Raw genomic sequence first — 9,588 nt, forward strand, 5'->3', positions numbered from 1 at the left:
TTGAACTGAATAAAAATCCTGAAAATCGGAATAAAAACTCAAATCCTAATCAGAATTCTAAAACACACAAATTTAATACTAATAATACCCAAACTCAATATCGACCAAGGCATCCACAATATCCTCCACCCTTCCAAGCTAATTTTAATCAATACATGCAACAATTTAGATCCACATATACCCAGCAGATACCCAACAACCAACCTATGTGGCACGCACCTAATTATTTTGGACCGAACCCATACATGAACCCACAACCAATTATTCACAAAACCCCTTTTCCACAACATTCCAATAAAACCTAAAATCCTTGTTTAGCTATTGAGCTTTTTCAATAGCTGTTGCGAATAATAATAAATCGAAGAAAGTTTGTTAATTTTCCGATACTGTTTATTTTGCGAATTGTTTACGGCAGCTAGGGCCGACAAAGAGCGATTTTAAATGCACAAGTTGAGTCTTTGCCGAAAAATGATAAATTAAATAATTGGCGGGACAGACAGCCGAAATGCAGCGCCCAAGCTTAACGTAGGTAGATAACAAAGAGAACAAGAAATGAGCGCCGCACAGATAAATGCGTGCGAGAACAGCGGCTTGCAATATGGGCATCGCAACTGCTACCACTGACTACTTCGGCTTACAATATTAAAGAGTATGAGATTAGTCTACTGCACAGTTTTGGCGGCTGCGTGACCCAACATCCTCCCCCCTGCTTCCAACAGAGTCCTCAAGGGGAAGCAGACACAGCTTGTTCACTGCCCGCCTTATTACTCCAGACGCGGTCCTCAATTCTGCAACTCGAGCAACGCCGTCTCTGCCAGGAATCAACTGCATGACTCTCGCCAAAGGCCATTTCATTGGGGGTAGATTCTCAACCTTAACAAGAACGACGTTGTCCACGGCTACGCCAGGCTTTGGGGTGCGCCACTTGGAGCGCTGCTGGAGCAACGTCAAGTACTCTTCCTTCCATCGCGACCAAAATATTTGCTGAAGAAAGGAGATGCGCTGCAAAGAGTCAAGCCGATTATAGTTTAGGCTCGTTATATCTGGCTCGTCAAACGACGAAGACGGACCACCATTGAGAAAATGCGCCGGAGTGAGGACGTCCAGATCGGCAGGATTCTCTGAAATGGGAACTAAAGGTCTGGACTTAATAACTGCCGAGATGTGGCACACCAGCGTCCTCAGCTCGTCGAAGGTCAGAACCGCCGTACCCACAGCGCGGTAGAAATGATGTTTGGCCGTTTTCACCGCTGCTTCCCAAAGTCCACCGAAATGGGGCGACCGTGGAGGGATGAACCGCCAGTCAATCGTCTCCGAAAGGCAAAAATTCTGAACGGAGCCTTGATGCTCGCTGCTGAGAAATAACCTTCGAAGTTCTAGAAGTTCATTTTTGGCGCCGACAAATTTGGTGGCGTTGTCTGACCAAATTTGCTTCGGTTTCCGCCGGGTGCATATGAACCTTGGTTGCAAAGCATATAAAGACGCAGACTTAGCATTTAACCGCAGGCTTGTTGCGAGTATCCGACTTGTGAAAGAAGGGTCCACAGAAGTCTATACCAGCAACCTCAAAAGCGTGAGATCCTTCCAAGCGCTCCTTGGGAAGGTCCGCCATTATGTGCTCTATCAGTCGCGGCTTAATCTGAAAACATCTGATGCATCTGTTCACGGCCTTGGTAACCGTCTTCCTCCCCCCAATAGGCCAATATTGGGATCAAATTGCACCCAGAAGAGCTCGAGGTCCGGCATGAAGATTGCTTTCATGGTAATGCGAAATAATTGCCAGAGTCACCGGATGGGACCTTGGAAGGATTTTCGGGTGGCGGCCATCAAAGTCCAATGACGAATTCCGGAGGCGACCGCCTACTCTAAGAAGTCCAAATTGATCCAGGAACGGCGAGAGCGAAGATATGGGACTAGACGAGGAAACTCTTCCCTCTCCTTAGGGACTGCATGTCCTCCCATAGCAGCATCATCTGAATGTGTGCGACGGTGAGCCCAGGATGACGAATTCCATTACAAAATTTGTAAATGTATGCAAACACTCGTTGCAGTGAGGGGTAAGAATTTGCAAATTTGGAGCTAGCAATTACATCCACGTACGGCGACTTTACGATGAACACACTTCGACGAAGCTCAAGCACCGGTTTGTCAGGACAAACAGCTGTTGGCCAATCTCTTTCAGGCTCCGTAAAATAGGCGGGTCCATGCGCCCAGAGTGACGATTCGCTAAGCTCAGACGGCAGGGATCCTCTGGAAAAGATGTCAGCCGGATTTAAAGCTGTTGGAACATAACGCCAAGCCGTGACATCTGTCAGCTCCTGAATGGCAGCAACCCTATTTGCCACAAATATGTTAAACCTGGCGGGCTCATCTCGGATCCAGGAAAGTGCCACCGTCGAGTCGCACCAACAATAGTAGCGTCCTTAAAATACTTTCAAGCCAACTATTTCCCTCATGATTTTAGCCAGAAGAGCCAACACAAAGCTCCAGCTTTGGTACTGTTATGGTCTTCAACGGAGCTATGCGCGACTTCGAACAAAGCAAATGGCTAAAACTTTGATTCCCTTTAGAAACCACATAAACGCAGGCTCCATAGGCATCAATGCTTGCATCACAGAAACCATGCACCTCAAGACCAGACTCTGCGCTAAACACGAACCGAGGGAAACTAACATGACTTATTATTTCAAAACTGCGACATATATCAAGCCATTTCGTGTTATGAGTTTCCGGGAGGCTTTTCCTTGCAGAGCTGCTGCAAAAAGATTTTACACCTTGTGATTACCGGACCGACCAGGCCGAGAGGATCGTAAAATTTAGCAATCGCAGACAAAACAGAGCGCCTGCAGGGTCTCAATGGCGACTGAAAGGCAGAGAACGAAAACAATAGCTGGTCGGAGGCGGGATCCCAAGCGAGACCTAAAGTTTTGGTGAAATCGCTACCATCTTCAAACTTCAGGAACGACTCCTTGTCCTCGGCGGGCACACCTTCCAGCACAAGCGGAATGTTAGAGCACCATTTTCTTAGATTGAGCTTGCCCTACGCAAGAATGCCAGCCGTCTGCTGCATTATGCTGATAGCATCCTTTACCGTGCCGGAGCCGGAGATAAGATCATCCACGTAAAAATCGCGCCAAAGGATTTCTGATCCAATAGGGAACGCTAAGCGAGTAACCGGTGGAAGTGGCAGCTGATCCGTCAAAAACAAAGCGAAGCTTGGTGGTAGAGCTATCCTCCTCCATGACGCTGTGATGTGGAAAAAAATATCGGCACGAACTGATCTGGGAAGCAGGCACAGGCGACATGTCCCAGGTGACGATATTCCTTCATGAACACCGCATATTTAACCATCAAGCCAGGGTGCTTTGTAAGCTTTCTTTCCAGCGACAAGAATCTCCGCACAGCCTGATGATAGGAATCTCCTAAAGAATCCAAATGGAGTTTTAGCGGCAAACGTACCGAGTAATGGCAATCTGGTGTAATTTGTAACAAAGTGGGCCTCGCAATCTATCTACTACTTAGTGGCTTGAACTATTGGGCCGGGACAATTTTCTACCTCCCAAAAGCGCTGCAGAAGTGAATCAAGTACAACATTTATGCTGCTTTTCTCGCTAACTGCAGAAGGAACGCGTGAAGCTATTAAGGCGCTACCGCATGGGCGCGCGCAGCCTCCAGACACAACCCAGCCCAGACGAGTTTTTTGAAGCAGTGGCAGTCCTGGCAACAACTTTATCTGACCTACGCACAGCAGTTCATAAAACAGGATAGCTCCTATTAATAGGTCAACACGCTGACCCTTATGAAATTCCGGGTCGGCGAGCTACTGGCGCTAAGTCTCTAAATTGCGGGCAATAATATATGGCATGCGATGCACTCTGCATCGCTGTTCCAGGAATGCAGCAGCTTGTCCGACAACTCCAGGAGCGATGCCACTGAACCATTCCGTACTACCTTTAGACCCAGAATCTCGGTGATGTGCGTCAAACCTTTTTTGAAGCAACTCTAGAGCCGCTTCGTAATTGCCGTTTGAGATCTCCAATGATCGGATAGTTTCCAGCGCCGAATCCCTCAAACATGTTGTTCAGCAGATGCTGAAATTTCTCAATGTTGGAGAGGTCCGGATGGCTGTCGATTATGTTTGTGAACACGGAGTAAAAATCCGCCGAGTTTGCGTAGCCTCCGCCAAACGTTGGCAGCTGCACAGGCGGCAACGGCATCGGCCTTGGCCGCGGCTGCGTTTGATGACCACTACACTGGTGGGGCACAACACCTTCCGCAAGCGTCGAGTGCGGCGCGAAATGCACATTGCGTTTGGCTATTTCCGCGCGCACACTAGCCTTGAATTCTACGATGAATTCATCGAAACTCTCACTCATTTCACTGCCAATTTCGTCGAAATCTAATTCCTCCAGTTCCGTATGCAGAACATTGAAGGCACTTTGCAGCTCATCAATCTGCTCCTGCCTCATTGTAAGAGTGGGTTCGTCGTAACAGCTTTGCGTCTCATTAGACAGCGACGTTTGTAGCCTCTGCAACATGCTGAACAACGCATTGACTTTGCGCTTTAAAAAGGTCACCTTGTTTTTGTCACTTTCAGCGGGCATAGCAACAAATCGCTCTAAACTCGGTTCAGTGGGAAGATGAGCACAAAACAAATGCCGAAAATGCAAGCGGAGTCAATGCACGTAACGGGCGGCTGCACTTGATATATGTATCAATGTATGTATGTATATAATGCTAGCTCGCTTAAACACGGCCACTATCACATAAATCACCACTTACTTGTCCATCCGATTGCGTTTTAATATATTGATATATTTATTTATAAACGGGATAAGTGCACTAATTAATGCATGCAAATTAACACGATCACGTCAGCAAATGTTTAGCGTAGAGGAGCTGAAGCCAAGTGGTTTTCAAACTCACCTGAGGTCACTTCATTTGAGTGCACAGTTAGGTCGATACCTTTTTATGCTTATTAAGTCTCATTGTCATTAAGGGAAAGATCCTATTGCATGAACTTTAGCCTAAAAAGTTAGTTTGGGATGAGTCGATTCCGATCAAACCCTTATTAAAGGTCTTTATCGAACGAAACCCTTATTAAAAATCCCTATCGAACGAATTGTTTACTGGTCGGATTCTGATGTTACTCTTCACTGGATTCAATATCTTCCATCTTCGTTGTCGACATTCTCTTCTAGCAGGGTAGCGGAGATTCAAGAATGGTCAGAAGAAGCTACAAGGCGGCATGTTCCCACAAAGTAGAACGCAGCAGATATTATTTCTAGAGGTTGTGACGATTTCTGATGGATAAAGAGGAAAACTGGCCCAAGAATACAAATTTCGAGCTGGACGCTGAAGTCTTGCTTCAGGAAGAAAGGAAGACTGCAGTCGGATTGACCGCTGCTTGGACTTCCAATGTGTTCGATGTCTGCGAGGAATTCTCGTCACACCTTAAACTACTTTGAGTTTTCGCTTATATGTTCCGCTTTATTAGAAAATGCGAAGCCAATAGTATAGTTTTCGAAAAAACTCTGTCACCCACTGAATACAATACAACTTTTAATAAAATTATCGAAATAGTTTGAAAGAACGAGTATCAAACAGAAATTGAAAAGGTTCGTGAATTCTGCAACTTTGGCCCAAGTCCTTGACGATTGAACTCATTCATTCATGAAGAAACGGGCACTTGGTGCAGCTTTTCTTTGTTGCGAGTTGGGGGGCTACTAGCTAATGCTCCTATAACATACGAGGCCAAGTTTCCCTTGCTGATGACGATACGTCCGGCATCTGCACCATTCAAAACATTCATGTCGCATCCTACGGGTATCGGTGTATTTTTTCGGGCTGAGACTGTCTTTGATTATTTTGATGACTTCTTTTGGACGAAACGCAACGTATGTGTTAGTAGTCGTGATTATATTTTGTACATGTCTGTCTAAACACTACGAGCCCAGCCGCCTGCGGAATTCCTTATCGGCGAAACGGATGTTTTGTACCTGTTGGTGTGTTGCTTTATATATCGGCACTGATTTTACGTGGACGAGTTGCTCGATTTGTACGTTGGTCTTATTCGAATTAATTGTAATGTTTGTGATTTTTGGTGTACTCGCGCAACTCTCTATATCAGATTCAGTATTGAGTTTTGGGTTTACGTCAATGTGTGATATATATATATTATATATATATATTTTTTATACCTGAGCCAATTTGTTTTAAGTGAAGTCAATCTGTATGGTGGCTTCACGTTTTCTGCGTACCGGCGGCGGTGAATTACTACAGGCGAGTGATCAGATGGCAGATCTGGCAGACATTCAGCTTTAACGGGAAATATTTTATTAAGGTCTGATGGCCAGTATGTAGGACTCCCAGGAGAAACATGGTCAAGTTTATTAGTGGCTTTTATTATAGTCTTATAAAGCTGTTTTTCTTTTGGATTCACAAGTTTCGATCCCCAGTGAGTATGCTTGGCGTTGTAGTTGCCTGCTGCAATGAAGTGTGGCCCTAGTGCTTGGAAGAAATCTAGGAATTGATCTTCCAATACTGTGAAACGGTGAGTGTTGTCCTCCAGCTGTATGTTGATAGATGTGGCCTGAAGATGATTTTCAGCAAACTCTTTGTAAAAGTGGTGCTTCATACGGTTTCTTATGAGTATGGCGGTCCCACCGTGGCGGTCCCAACATTGGCGTTTCACGTAGCTATGCGTAAGGTAGCCATTGTTTATTTTGATTGTTGGGCTACAAGCATTTGTATCAAAAGGTTTTGATTACTCATCATGTCTTGAATGGTGGTCCTCATTAATGTCATAAACTCCATCATGCTCTGTTGTAAGGCTTGCATCATGGCTTCAGTTTTGGTTTCTTGCTGTTCAGTTGTGCTATAGTTTTGTTATCTTGTTAGTGGTGGGTATAGGCCATGGAGCGGAGCTTGTTGCTTTCGAAAATGCGTGTGTCAGCGTATCTGTTTCTTGGTGTGCCCGCGCCGTGTTCGTTTTGTTATAAAGACGGTTTTTCAGCTCTTTGTAGATTGGACAGCCTCTGTAGTTTGCTGTGTGATTGCCCCACAGTTATTGCACATTTTCTTGTTTGCATTTTTTTTTATTAGTTTGACAGTGCGTGGAGTCGTGGAGATCTCCACAGAATACGCACACTTGGCGAAGTGTGCAATACGATCTCGTGTGGCCGTATTCTTGGCAGTTTGTACATTGTACAGGAGCGTTCCATTTATACGGCTCTTCTACCGTGATCCTACTGTGCAGAAGGAGCTTGAGTTTGTAAATTGGGTGAACCTCGTTTTTTTTAGAATTATTGTTTTCTGGTACATGCTCAATCTTGAAGAGTGATTGCGGCTGCCTGTTCCTGTTTTTTATTGTTTCTTATCTCTTCGGGCGTAACATCAGACTAAATGCCCTTCAGTACTACTTGTAGGCCCTTGCTGCTTTTAAGCTGGTAGTTGTAAAAGCCTGTTTATTATGCGGTAAGGTATTTTCCGACTTTTCTGTAGTTGTCTTTCGTTTTTGTTTGAAGTTTGATTTCATTGATAGTACCTCTTACAAGGGGAATTATATGGAAGCTATCTTTTCCAATGAGCTCGATCAAAGTATTTAACAGACCGATTGTGCTCTTCTCGCGGATGTATATTGGAGGAGGCTTTGTTTTCTTCGGTTCGGTATCAACAGATCCCAGCGGCACGTCCTCAGCTGTATATGCCAGCATAGCGAATCTGTTGGTACTTTCAGGGGCTACATTGTTGATCAGGGTAGTTTTATGAATCTGAATTTTCCGGGGTAAGCTTTCGCTTTATTGTAATGTAGCGGTTCCTTCCAGTCTGCTAGGTCGACCCAGCTTCTTTGTTTACGTTTTCGTTTCGTTTTGCTGGTAGTGTAGCAGTACCGTATGTTGCTTGCGGTTTTGCTTTCGCTGTCTCAGTAAGAGCGTGAGCGGGTGCAGCCGACGACGAGATAGAGCGGGTTGTCGTTATTGCTCCAGCTGTTGTGGTTGGGAGTAGCGGGGCTTGTGTCGGAGCTAAAAGAGGAGCTAAAAGAGAGAACGTCTCTTTCGCTTTCGGGTTATTTATTAAGTTTATATTATTAGTCATTCACTTCACTTAAAACAACCGATTTGTGCGGAGCTCAATAAAAACACGTCTTCAAACGTCGACGATCGATCGATCTGCAGATGTGGCTATTGTTAAGTTCCTGGAGGGAATGATGGGAAGGTCTGCGGTATATATGGTTTAGAGGATTGGTTTGAGCACGCTGCCTTGCGGAACTACAGTTGTGATCAGTCTGGGTGAGCTCATTGCACTTCCGCATATCACTCGGAATGGTCTTTCCTCGGTGTAGGATTTAAGGAGGGTAAAGTGGGGGCTTGGGAGCCAGGTTTTTAGTTTATGGAGGAGTCCAGGATGCCAAACTCTGTCGAATGCCTGCTTCACGTCGAGCATTACAGCGCAGCAGTATTTCTTTTGCTCGAATGCCTCGAGGATCCGTTCGACTAGCCGGTGGCATTGCTCTGGTGTTCCGTGGGAGCGCCTGAAGCCAAACTAGTCATCAAGGATCAGTCTGGCCTCGTCCAGTACAGTCAATACTCTGCGCAAAAATACTCTTTCGAGTATTTTGAAGACCAAGGCAAAAATAATGTCTCCGATATCTGTCTAAAAGACTGCAAGCTTTAGCAAAACTTCGGGATCAGCTTCTGTATCCCCAGCTTATGCGCGACCTTCGTATTTGTCATTGCCAAAATTAAGTGGAGATTATTCGGAATTCAAAAGTTTCATCAGCCCTTTTGAAACTTTTGTTCATCAAGGCGCTAGCACTCCAGTTATCGAAAAATGTAACCATTTAATTTCATGTCTTTCTGGTGAATCTTTAGGAACAATTAAAGCTTACCAAGTCACCAAGAGCGAAAAGGACGGACCACTGTAGCTCACTTGGGCGTCTCTCTGTAATGCAAAGGTTTGAGTTTGTTATGTCTGCCTCCTTATGTATCAATTTTCTGTTCAAAGGCCATACTGTTTCAAAATGCAAAGGCAAAAAGTGTCGAGATACACAGTGCCTGACAACAGCTTAGCGTTGTATTTGTAGGCAGGAGTCGTATATCAACTTTACATAGTATTGGCGAGTCCAATTCTCAAGTCAGAAAAGAGATACACATTGTGGTGACGTCGAAAATAAATGGTATTGAGTTTTCGTTCGGTTTTTGGATCTATCTCCGGTTACCATCCTGATCATTCGGTAAACGGCAGTGATTGGAATATTCGAAAGACTTAGCCCCTTATTTCTATAAGTCACAAAAAATTGATGTTGATAGGAGCAGAATCATTTTTCGAATTGCTAGCTGCTGGTCAAATCAGACAAGGTCCTGACTATCCAACTTTACAAAAGACCCTTCTTGGTTTGGTTGTCAAACTACAAATCTGCAGTCCCGAAATAAGTTCTCAATAGTTTAAGTTATAGTGAACAACAGTTAGAATCGATTAACAGCACACTACAGAAATTTTGATCACTGGAGGAAATGGCAAATCCAAACAAAATTCTGTCGCCTGAGCACAAATAATGTGAAGATCTTTACAGGAAGACTTCTCAGG

This window comes from Drosophila yakuba, unplaced genomic scaffold (assembly GCF_016746365.2).
Source record: "Drosophila yakuba strain Tai18E2 unplaced genomic scaffold, Prin_Dyak_Tai18E2_2.1 Segkk14_quiver_pilon_scaf, whole genome shotgun sequence".
Taxonomy (NCBI): domain Eukaryota; kingdom Metazoa; phylum Arthropoda; class Insecta; order Diptera; family Drosophilidae; genus Drosophila; species Drosophila yakuba.